The 13,538-nt window shown below is 37.3% G+C and overlaps 1 protein-coding gene across 1 annotated transcript in view; it reads right to left on the bottom strand.

Annotated features, from left to right (window-relative positions):
* LOC150101346 (ribosome biogenesis protein NOP53) overlaps window positions 1–13,538 on the bottom strand; it is a 149,155-nt gene that overhangs the window by 69,126 nt on the left and 66,491 nt on the right. The window lies entirely within an intron of this gene.

Genomic DNA, 13,538 nt, shown 5'->3' on the forward strand with positions numbered 1-13,538 from the left:
GCAGAAGGAGTCCCGGTTCCAGAATTGTTGTCAGAGAGGAGGCCGCCTGGTCCAGAGTTGCCATCAGAGAGACTGCACAGATCCACGTTGTTTGAGAGAGGACTTCCCTGCTTCCAGAAAGGAGCTTCGCGATTCGAGATGTCGCTAGAGAGAGACTACTTCTAGGCTGTGGACAAGGTTTCAAATTGCCGAAAGGAAGAGTTCCAATTGCCAGAGAAAAGTTTTCTTTTATCAATGTTTACTTTAACAGTCGTGGTTCGTAAGTAACTGAACTGCGTTTTTATTGGCTTAAATTATTTCCTGCTCACAAGTCCAATTTATTTAAAAACAGTGCAGTTGTAAAATAAAAGATCAGGCAGCACTCCTTTAACAAATAATTAAGCACATTTATTTACAAATTATACATGAATTAAACAATTGGGAGATTGCTTCCTCTATCCATTTATAAAATCTTTAGCATAAATTATAACTTATTTACTCGCCGCTTACAAATTTAACTTATTAAACTTCTAGTTTACTTGCAAACAGGTTAGCTAACTCTGTTAAGTTATCTTTACAATTTTTATATCAACTTCCAATATGCCAGTCTCTTAATGACATTTCTTACTATGATTGAACAATTTCTTAAAAGTCTTTCTATAACCTACTATGAGAGGGAATATACAAAAGGTTTGAACTTGCAAAAAACTCTGCATCACACATTCAGTCAAAAGTCTTTCACTATAGTCTTATGGCATTTCTTTCATCTCAGATCTTGAGCTTCCTCGGGAATGTGTGGCTTCAGTAATATCTCATTGGGAAAATAGTGGGCTGCGACCGGAAAAAGAATCTTCCGAGCAAAGTTGCTTCGGATAATTTACATCGCCTTATTTCCTCTGCTTGGGCTCGCCGAAAATGCCTGGATGCCTGCCGTCTCCAATGGCTCGAACTGCCACCAACTCTCAACTGGGATCCCTCTCTCTGGCCTGGAAGTCCTCTCTGGCTTGGAAGCTCCTCTTACAGGTGACTGAAACTGGGAAGTCCCCTTATGCTTGGCTCAGTCCTTTTTATTTTGCAATCTCACGACCTTGCACTAAGGGTAGTAAACCCCCAAAGAATTTGGCATGACTCTTTTATCTTCTTTTAAGTTTAACCCGCTCTATGTTCTCCTCTGAAACTTATCTCTAAAGCTAGCTGACCTTTTTGATACTTTGATTCTCCTTTCGGGGCAGCGGAAACTTCTCTAAACCTAGCGGCACTCTTAGATACTATCTTTAAAGGTGTTAGCGCTGTAAGCAACTCTTATATACAAACTAGTAAGCAACTTTTCCTGCCCTCTTACACATAACTATATACATATACAAAGTTCCCCTGGAAAAGCATTGCCTTTGTTTTTGATTAAAGCAGTAAATACATTCACTTCCCACAGGGTTAACTACATTAATATTTTGCAAAATATACATAGAAACAAACAAGGTTATTTACAGTTCTCATGGGACTTGAGCTATGTAAAAAATCAATGTAAAGCACTTTGATAATTTTAAGCTACATCGAGTTTTTACACAATTTATACGTAGTGACACTGTTCAATGAGCAGTGTGGAATTCACTTGTTACGTGCAGTGACAAGTGCAAACTAATATCGGAGAGTCCAGCCACAACTGACTGAACGTAATAATTCTGACACTGTGTGAGATCACAGTGCATTTGTTTCGTAATCTAAAGCATTAATCGAACAATTCCAATTATTAACTATTCAATCAATGTTGTATTGCATTTATATAATGTTGTAAGCATTGTTATTATTTATAAACACAAACAAAATTTAATTTTTTCGTTTTTTCCTTGGGGGTGCTGTAGTGTCTCAGTGCTTATGTACAAGCTGCCACTGATGTAGGCACAATTTTTAGTGAAGATGGCAAATTAAATATGAAAATAAACAATAGAATTAGCAAAGCTGGTATGGTAGAAAGTCTGCTGAATAAATTTATATGGAATAAGAGAGAAATTAGTCAAAATACTAAGTTAGCCATATACAAGACAGTGTTCAAACCAGTTTTAACTACTGGATCTGAGAGCTGGGTTAGATAAAACACTTGATCAAAGACTGGAGATTGCAGATACAAGAGTTCTGAGAAAGATTAGGGAAATGAATAGGTGGCATCAATGGCAGCATCATGCTAAAAATAAGGATATTAGGAAAAAACTTGACATTGTTAGCATTCAGGAATCTATTGGAAGAGCTACTCTTGGTTGGTATGGTCATTTAAACAGAATAGGAAGGGAAAGGCCAGCAAAATAAGTGTTCTTTGCCAGGATGTCAGGAAAAAGAAGAAGGCCAAGAAGGTGGATTGATACAGACATATATTTCTTACAGAGAAATATAAGATCTGATCTTCACAAATTTGGAGAAAAATTTTTGATATGAAGTTTTACTAACTTGATGTAACTTTTACACAGAGTACTATCAGAATATCCTGTACATCCCTATAGTATATGTCAAGAATTTGATGATGATTAAGTATTTGCTGCAAAGAGTCAGTTTCTTGAATGTTTATAAGAATGCATAGTGTTGCTTACATTCTAAATTTAACTGCCAAGGCTATGTGTACTTTGAATTTTAATACTATATGATAACTTGAGTCTTTGTAGCTCAGCTGGTCAAGGCAAGCCCTTTGGTTATTAAGACCCACATTCAAATACCATTTACGATGTGAGGAACATTCATCAGGTTTTTTCAATGAAATGGTGAGTTAGCTAGTCTCACATGTAAGGGGATTTTTTTTCTTCTTCTGGAAACCTAGTTTTTTTGTACATCAAAACAGGCAAACCAGCCATATGAACATGAATATTTACAGACATAAATGTTTCTGTACGTCCTTTAAAAGTGTCTCATGACCCTCCAGAAAACCACTCATGTCCCTTAATTTATGAACCTCTGCTTTATAGATTATGAGAAAAGAATATCTAAAGGGTGTCCCAAAATTCACACAAGAAATAATTTTGATAGAAAACACAGGTTTTTAATTAAAAATTGTAATTTCTTATTGATTCATAAAGTATACAGTATAGGGTTATGCATGGAATAGCATATCAGGTAAATGGCCTCCACGGCTTTCCTGGCACATATGCACTCTTTTGTTGAAATTTTCCATGACCGTTTTGCATAAATGTGGCTGAATTTCATTGATACAGCGCTCAATTTCTTCCTTCAAGGCGTGGGTGGTCGTAGGCTTATTGGCATAAATCTTAGACTTCAAAAAACCCCAAAGAAAAAAGTCCAACGGCATTGTCACATGATCTGGGCGGCCAATTCTGATCACCAAAACGGGAAATTACACGACCAGGAAATGACTCGTGCAGTAATTGAATTGTTTCTCGGGCTGTATGGCATGTGGCACCGTCTTGTTGAAACCACATATCGTCCACATTCATATCTTGCAATTTAGGCACAAAAAAACTGAATTATCATGTTGCGATAGCGAGCACCATTAACTGTTATTGCCTTACCAGTCGCATTTTCGAAGAAGAATGGACTGATGATGCCTTCAGCCCAAAATCCGCACCAAACAGTGACACGTTGTAGATGCATATGTTTCTCAACAATCACTCGTGGATTTTCTGAACCCCAAATGCAACAATTTTGTCGATTAACGAAGCCATCAAGATGAAAATGAGCCTCATCGCTGAAGATGATTTTGTTCGAAAAATAAGCATCCACTTGTTGTTGTTCCATAATCCATTCAATGAACTCTCTTCGCTGTGTGTGGTCAGTAGGCTTCAGTTCTTGAGTCAATTGAACTTTGTAAGCATAAAGATGCAAATCCTTCGTGAGAATACGCTGTAGAGAGCTTCTCGAAATGCCCAATTCAAGACCACGGTGCCGAATTGATGTTCCTGGACTCTCAGCAACACTCTCACGAACTGCTTCGATGTTTTCTGTTGAACGAGTTGTTGAAGGACGGCCAGAGTGTATAAGATCACTAATTGATCCAGTTTCCTTGAATTTTTTAATTAATCTTTTCACAGTTGAAGTTAAATCACTATTCTGACCATATTTTGTACGAAAATTGCAAACTGTAGCTGCTAAACCTTCATTATTTTTAAAATATTGCTCAACAATGAAAATGCGTCGTTCTTTCGTGTAGTGCTCCATTTTTAATAACCCTGAACTGTCAGCTGTCACGCTCTTTTTTTTTCTCGTTGGCAACACTTTACCGCACAAATGGCGCTAAATTTAAATCTTGCGTGAATTTTGGGACACACTGTATTATATTCAGTACAAGTTATTACAAAGTTTATAAAGATACAAAAGTAAAATTACAATTTAGTAATAAATTAACAGAAGAGAAATAAATCAAGGTGGATTAGGGATGCAGTCTATCTCCAATTCTACTCAATATACCGTGTGCGTATCTATCTATATATATATATATGATATACCATTTTTTCTACCCAGTGCAGGGTGAAGGCCTCTCCCATTGAGGAAGGTTTGGGTCTACTACTCCCATGGTGACCCATGGGAGTATAGAATGTATCTATACTTGGATGAATGAATGTATGAAAGTGGAAGACAATCACAAACATCCATGCTACGTGGGATTTGAAGACGCAGCCTCTTGGATAGAGAGTGGATATGCTAACCAGGCCAGCATATGTGTGTGTGTGTGTGTGTGTGTGTGTGTGTGTGTATATATATATATATATATATATATATATATATATATCGATGCAGTTCTTAGGCAGTCAAAGTATTTACAAGGTTTTTTTTTTTTTTTTTTTTTGTAATAGATTTCATGGTTTGATATGAACACAGATGATTAAGAAAACTATTTATTAACTTAAAAGCTAATATTTCGCTGATATTATATCCAGCATCTTCAGAGCACACAACATAAAGTTTGTTACAAATGCAAAACAACCACAATCCGGTGTAACAGTGGGGGCTAGTAAAAGTAATTGCAGCGTGCAACACCAGTCCTAATATGGCGCCATCTAGGTTTAAAAAAAAAATTTTCAAGTTTTGAAATAGTAGTCCAAATGATAGTCTTAGAAAGTTTGAAAAAATGAAATAAAATAAAAGTAATAAATATTAATTTGGTCTTAAGATGACTGTCTCCCAAATCTTTGGTAGATTTATACAGCCATACTTGTTAAGGCTTGGTGTATGTTTTAAGGCTTCTGTTGATTCCAGGAACAACCTCTCTGACTTGTAGAAGCTTCTGTGCATTACTTTTGTTTCTTTCCAATTCATTTTTTTTTTTTTAAACCTAGATGGCACCATATTAGGACTTTAGTCTTGTGTTGCACGCTGCAATTACTTTTACTAGCCCCACTGTTACACCGGATTGTGGTTGTTTTGCATTTGTAACAAACTTTGTGTTGTGTGCTCTGAAGATGCTGGATATAATACCAGCGAAATATTAGCTTTTAAGTTAATAAATAGTTAATTTCTTAATCATCTATGTTCATATCAAACCATGAAATCTATTACAAAAATGTTCTGATGAACACATAAGCCTATCCACGCGTATTTACAAGTGTTGTTATACTTAACAGACCTTAGCAAGGAATTAATCTAATAAGAAATATAACCTTCTGATTCTCACCAACTTATTATTCCCTTGTCAGCACATAGAAAATTTATTTGTCTACTGTGCCACTCCGTGCCTAGACGATATCTAACATAACATCAAAGAATATTTAGTCAGTAAGTACAACAACACTCTAATTCTTACACTATAGAGTCCCAGAATAACTTTTAATTCCTTTCTCAAACAGTGATGGCCGAAATTACTTTGTTCTTATCTCTAAGGATTTCCCACTGAGATTCGTTTACTTTATGAGCGGTGCAGTAAAGAGAATTAAGGCAAGCACTTGATTGTATATAAAATAAAAGCACGCTACAAGTTATAAACAATTTGCAAAAAGGAATTTCACTCAATTTGACCTCAGGATTCTATCAACTTTAGAACAATTCAAGGTATCTCATCTTATCCTTCTCAATTGTGAGTTAACATAATTAAAAGCAATACAATACACAAACACAATATTTCAATGCATATGATTAGACAAGGATGTCCTTTACCCTCTATAAAGAACTTAATTTAAAGAGTCATCATTTATAGACAAGTCCATTTCTTTGCATATTACAATCCATTCATCGGTCATTCAACCTTACAATTACACGTTCCCTTGGAACAACAATATCTTATAATTAGGTACTCTTAAGGAGTCCTTACTGCTTCAATACACCTTCACAAGTAGCAAGATCAAAATTTAATGCACATAACTTAGAACAAATACTCTACAGTGAACAGCACATTCATAAAGATCAAGTCCTTTCATTCCGCCTTTATGGTATGTTCATATGGACCGTACATTAGATTAAAGAAAAAACACATGCTCTCCTCTGGGAAATTCTTTTACCAGTAGACAATCGCCTTATTTAATGAATACTTCTTGGCTCTAGATACATTCTCTTGGAACAAAGTAATATCCTGACATACCTTCACGTATCTACCTAATCTATACAAATCATTCCTCAACTAAGACTGATACAAAATGGAAATAAAACTCTCTTACCGGACACAATGTCTTATACTTCTTGAGATTTGAAAACATCAATTATGCAGGGCATTTCCTTGGAAGTAGATCGAGTATTTTTAACTGCTTTCTGGGTTCCTTGTCCGCTACAGCATTCTGGTCTACACAGCATAATCAGGTTCCGTTGCATAGTGCCTATTTAGATAATGGCAGAGATGTATACCTTTGAGGACTTCAAAGGTGCCTGACTGCATATCTCAGGAATTCATCGAATGTCCAACGGAGAGTTTTTGCCCAGACTTGGTCGTCATTCAAACACAGCTCATGAAGGTCAAGTCCTACGAATTTCGAACTAAGTGGCGAGAACCAAGAGTTCTGGGCTACAAACATCTGCTGGTCATCTATGGCAAGACATTGGAGAGAAAAATCTGAGACCTTCCAGGACAAGTCATTACCTTTTATAAATCCCGCTATTTTCTCTCATTGGACCTACTCATTCCTCAAATCAGCTCTTGCACAGTAGGTCACCAGGTGGTCAGAATAGTAGCTTCGCTCGATGTTCAGCGCTACCGATGGGTCTGGCAGTCACTTCACTAATCAAGAGCATGACTTGCAATATTCATAGCACCTGCCTCGCCATAGGCAGAATTATCGCTACTCGGATTATGTTCCAAGAATAGTGTCTAGTTCCAATGGCAAATACTTAAGATACAAAATTCTTATCAAATAACTTACAATTTTCAAATACAAGTTTAAGTGAATATTTACAGTTTACATATACATTAGTAAATAATCTTTTAGCATCACTTCTGATTAACAAAGCTGACCTTGGGGAATGATTTACTTGGTAAACTCTGAATGAGATTTAATTTTTATATAAATTTTCTCACTCAGAGTTTAGCAAAGCCTTCAAAACAATCAAAATAAATGAAATGTTAGTTCATGTTTTGAAGTGATGGCATTTTAAGTATCAGCAGTGTAGTGTGAAGATAATAAAATCAAGACCTGGTGTATGTCTTATTATTGTATCATTTTTTAGGGTAACAATTCATTAAAGTAGTTCTCGTAGACAAGCTTATACATTGGTTATGCATTACTAAATCACTAAAGGAATTGACAACGTATATAAGAATATAAATTAAATTACACTTTAATAAATATTTCCAATAGTTCGGCAACATCATGTTGCCATCTTCAAAAGGAACTTACAAAAAAAAAAAAAGGCACGTGCACATAGGCACTATGTGCACTACAACACAGTAACTGAGAATGAAGTGAGGAAGCTATTGTTCTCCTAAAAGTTCTGATGGTGCCCCCTAGCGGGCCATCTTGGCCGTTGGGCTGAAGGTCTGCTGATGTAAATCTCCCAAATTTGGGGCAGTTTCATGTAACCAAATTTGTTGAGGTTTGGAGAGTTTCTTAGGGCTGAGGCTGATTCCATGAATGGTCTTTCAAATTTGAACTTGCTACAGTGTATTATTGTAGCTTTCTTCCACCATATTCTGTGGCGTGTATCCAGAGCATGGTCTGCAAGACCCGAGTGGCTGTACTTGTGAAACTGGATGTAGTCCTTGTGTTCTGAAATTCTGATATTCGCTGTCCTGCCTGTTTGGCCAAAGTAAGACAGTTTACAGCTGCAAGGGACCTGGTATACACCAGGTAGGTCTAAGGGAAGTGGTTGGTCTTTAGTGGAGCAGATAAGGGATGCCAGTTTTCTGTATGGTCTGTAACAGGAGGTCAAGTCATGTTTTTTTAAGATTCTGGCAATTTTTTCCAAGGTGCCTCGGATGTAGGGAATGGTGATTGATTTAGAGTAATCCTTGTTGTGAAGGGGGGAGAGGGTTGTGGTTTACTAGTTTTAATTTTTTTTGGATTTTTTTTTTTTTGGAGGGGGTACCCATTGGCTGAGAAAGTGTTGAGGATGTGGTTTAGTTTTGTGGTTAGGGCATTGTCATTTGAACAGATAAGTTTAGCCCTGTTGTGTAGTGTCTTAATAACTCCATATTGTTGTGTGTGTGTGTGTGGGGGGGATTATTGGTGAATGTATCTGCATGTATGGGCGGGTTTTCTATAAACTGAGAAAACCAAGGTTCCATCAGGCTGGCAGATGACTAGTGTGTCTAGGAAAGGGAGGCTGTTGTTTTCCTCTTTTTCCAGAGTGAACTTGATTCTGGGGTGTTGGTTGTTTAAGTGTGTCAAGAAGGAGAGAAGTGTATGAGAGCCATGTGGCCAAATAGTGACACATCATCAACGTCATCAAGCCATATGGTTGGTTTTTGTGGGGCAGAGGCTAAGGCTTTTTCTTCAAAGGTCTCCATAAAGAAATCGGCTAAGGGTGGGGAGAGTGGTGAACCCATGGCTGTCCTCTCTATTTGTTTGCAGAATTTTCCTTGCCAAAACGAAATAGCCTGAGTTCATTGTGAACTGAAATAGGGCTGAGATATCAGGAGGAAATTTAGCTTGGATTAGCTGTAAAGTTTCCTTGAGTGGGGCATAAGGAATAAGTTGTGAATAAGGAGGAAACATCAAAGCTGACCATTATGTCAGTATGTTGGAGTGTAAGGTTTTCTATGCTGGCTTTGAAATGGGCTAAGTTTTTTGTGTGTGATGCCAGTATGGTTTGTGAGCACTTTGGCCAAATGTTTAGTTAATTTGTATGTGGGGGAATCAATTCTTTTCTTTATGTATTTTTGGGAGTCCATAAATACAGGGGGGGGGGGTTACAGAGTTAAACGGTTTTAATCTGTTAATAACTTTTACAGGCCAAGAAGTGACCTTCTTAAGGAGCATGTGAAGTTTTCTGATTTGTGAGTTGGTGGGATTGTATTCAGTAGGAAGGCAAGTAGCCTGATCTAATAGAAGAGCTTTAAGCTTACCTGTGTAGTCCATTTGGTTAAGTACTACAGCTGCATTTTCCCTTATCTGCTTTGGTGATAACCATTTCTTTATTATTCCTCATTTCCTGCAGATCTTTATAACCCTTATTGGATATGTTGGTTTTTGGTGGTCTTGCTTCGGAGAGGACACAAGCTACATCCAGTCTTACACTGTTGACAATTTGATTCGGAAGGTGGCGGATTCCGCATTCGATCTGGATCATGATATCCTCACTAGGTATTTTTTGGGAGCAATGGCGAAGTTGTGGCCATGTGAAAATGCGTTGAGCGTTTCAGGCTTCAGGGTGACTGAAGAAAGGTTGATTATGGTGTTGGCTGGAAGTTGAGAAAATACAGAGTCGACATATCAAAAAATTCGAAAAGTTAAAAAAAGAACGGTAGAGTTCTTTTTTAATTTTTCGAATTTTTTGATATGTCGACTCCATATTTTCTCAAATTTTTTGTCTGCTGCAGTACACAAAATGTCATGTAAAATTGACCAAAGCTCGTGATTTAAAGTGCACGGATAGCTTTGTTAATGTCAGCTAAAAGAAACTGCGTGGCGGCAATTTGTTCCCGGAGCAAAGCGTAGCTGGCATGATTATAGATACAGAGTTTTTTGTGAAACGAAACTGTGCTTGAATTTTACACAATTTGGGATTACCTGATTATCCCAGCTATTCGCTATTTGGCCACATGGCTCTGATACACTCCTCTCCTTCTTAACACACTTAAACAACCAACACCCCAGAATCAAGTTCACTCTGGAAAAAGAGGAAAACAACAGCCTCCCTTTCCTAGACACACTAGTCACCTGCCAGCCTGATGGAACCTTGGTTTTCTCAGTTTATAGAAAACCCATCCCATATAGGCAGGTACATTCACCAATAATCCCCCCCCCCCAACAACAACAATATGGAGTGGTGAAAACACTATACAACAGGGCTAAACTAATCTGTTGAAACGACAAGGCCCTAAACACTGAACTAAATCACATCCTCAACACTTTCTCAGCAAATGGCTAACGTTTGTGGTGTGGTCTGCTTCTGCCAGAAACACCAGGCATCACCTACAGAAGAAGGTTCTTTCGTTGCTCTGATCAGTAGAGGAAGCGGGCTTGACCCTGTTCCTAAAGTCCCCCCCCCCCCCTCGTATAAGCCGCAGGCTTATACGAGGGGGGGGACTTTAGGAACAGATGAACAGATATTACACTATATCTATAGCAAAACATAACTTTGTGGCCCCCAACTCAACCCTCATGACACTTCCTCCCTTTTGGCTAATCGTTTTCCCATCCATTGTTGTACGGATCAGTAGAGGAAGCGGGCTCGACCCAGGTCCTAACTCTCCCCCGAGTGGAAGCCTACCCCCCCCCATAAAATCCAAAAAATATTGAAACCAACAAACCACCCCCTTCACAACAAGGGTTACTCTAAATCCATCACCATTCCCTACATCCGAGGCACCTCGGAAAAAATTACCAAAATCTTAAAAAAGCATGACTTGACCTCCTGTTACAGACCATACAGAAAACTGGCATCCCTTATCTGCTCCACTAAAGACCAACCACTTCCCCTAGACCTACCTGGTGTATACCAGGTCCCTTGCAGCTGTAAACTGTCTTACTTTGGCCAAACAGGCAGGACAGCGAATATCAGAATTTCAAAACACAAGGACTACATCCAGTTTCACAAGTACAGCCACTCGGGTCTTGCAGACCATGCTCTGGATACATGCCACAGAATATGGTGGAAGAAAGCTACAATAATACATCGCAGCAAGCTCAAATTTGAAAGACCATTCATGGAATTAGCCTCAGCCCTAAGAAACTCTCCAAACCTCAACAAATTTGGTTACATGAGACTGCCCCAAATTTGGACTTACATCAGCAGACCTTCAGCCCAACGGCCAAGAACACCTACAAAGCCCTCTAGCGGGCACCATCAGGATTTTTAGGAGAACAATAGCTTCCTCACTTGATTCTCAGTTACTGTGTTGTAGTGCCTACGCACACGTGCCTTTTGTAAGTTCCTTTTGAAAATGGCAACGTGACATTGTCGAAATATTGGAAATATTTATTAGTGTAATTTAATTTATATTCTTATATACGGTGCCGATTCCTTAAGTGATTTAGTAATAAATAAAGTAGATAGTTACAAATTTTGCATAAACATTTTAAAATGTCTTAATAAAACCTAAAAACTAATCTCTAAATATTAAAACATACTAACAAAGAGCATTTAGTTATTCAACTGTTTTTCCCAGTGAGAGTTTACCGCTCTCAGCAATACATACAGCATGACAGTGAATATGTTCTTTTCATTGCCAGTAGTGCTGTTCATCACATTTTAGCAATTAGGAGAAATAGTAATTGTTAATTCATTTGATGATGATAATGTACCACTGAAACAGCAACAGGGCAGTAGCTCGTATTTTGGTGTCAATGATGCCAATGTTCTTTTCTGGAGAAAACAGAAAAATAGCCTGAAGGAGCTACCTAGAACAAAAAAAGCCAAGTGAGAAAAAACAACTCAATATCCAGACATGAAAAGTCTTAAGTAAATTGCAGAAGACAAAGAGTGTCCATGTCAATGTTGGAAATCCACATTCAAGCTAAGATGAAGTCATAGAAAATGAATATTCAAGCTATTGATGCACTGGGTCAACAGTTTTATGAGATGAAATCACGTCTGTCTGTCAGTCTGTCTGACAGTACTGATATGTCTGACAGTACTGACAGTCTGTCTGTACTGATATTGCCCTGAAACTAACAGAAAGTTATAAAAATTGGATCATACAAGTCGATCTTATTTTTACAACTTTCTAGCCACACTTGGCCTGTTCTGTTCAAGGTAGCTCCTTCAGACTATCCTTTCTCCAGAAAAGAACATTTGCATCATTGACACAAACTTTGAGCTGATGTCCTGTTGCTGTTTGCTTCTGAATACTGGATGATGCAGAGCTTGTCTCCTGCTGTATATGATGATTGCTGCGACCCATGGCGATAGCATAGATTGTGACAATTTGATAGATGGTATTTAGAGTTGCGATAGTTTGAAATTTAAATCTCAAATGTCTGGCAAGGTAATTTTAAGCACCTTTTGTCATTTTGTTTGCTAATATCCTGAGTCGGAATATTTAGTGTGTTTACTTTGGCTAACGAAATACCACCGCAATAAAATGATAGTTACTGAGAATTCTGATGTCACACATTAGAATCCTCAGTAACTATGCTTGATATATAGCACTAATTCAATTTTCTCACCTGGTAAACTATCTCTAGTTCACGATACATTCACTAAATGTCAATATCTGTACCTTAGTAGCATCCATCCCTTAGCAATGGTTAAAAATAAATATTTGTTTACTTCTGGTATTCCAGTTTTTAACAATTTTGGCATTTTGATTGAAAATTTGAAGATTTTTTTGCCTTATATTAATGCCAAATGCTATATGCAGATTAACAGATTATATTACAAGATGATGACCTCCAAATATCAGCATACATTAAATAAAATAAGCTAACAATACAATCTGCAGATCTCAAAATTCATTTAATTTAAAGAAAAATATCAGTTTATTAGATCAATTTTTTTTTGATCTAATGATCAAAAACTGTTATAAGTAAAAACACGTGACACACATTAATAATTTAGGTCGCATGCTACCTTCTAAAAGAAAAAGACATAGATGAAAAAAAAAAAAATACATTTCAGAAAATCTATATAATAATTAATGAAATAAAGAGCCAAAAGTCTTCACTTAAGGCTATATAATAATTAAGAAAGAGGGAAAAAAAAATTATAAATACTGGAAAGAGAAATGAGATTTTTAAGAACAATTAAATAATGTACAAAATTGTATTATATATACAAGAAAGAAGATATACACTGCTTGGAAAGAAGTCAACAGACACCCCAATGGGCAAGGTGCATCATGGCATGTAATGAGTCGCATGTTTATAGCCGGTATAAATTAGAGGAATATGATGCTCCCAAGTTATATGTTATATGGAATGGAGACACTGCCTATGAAGAAGTCCAATGAAAGTGAGATTAGTTCTACAGAAATGAGGATGCTTCAATGGCTGTGGAGTAAAAAGGAAAGAAAGATCAGGTGAGGAATGAACACATCAGAG

Source organism: Typopeltis vanoorti, chromosome 11 (genome assembly GCF_054136105.1).
Source record: "Typopeltis vanoorti isolate ZY-2024b chromosome 11, IOZ_Tvanoo_1.0, whole genome shotgun sequence".
Classification (NCBI taxonomy): Eukaryota; Metazoa; Arthropoda; class Arachnida; order Uropygi; family Thelyphonidae; genus Typopeltis; species Typopeltis vanoorti.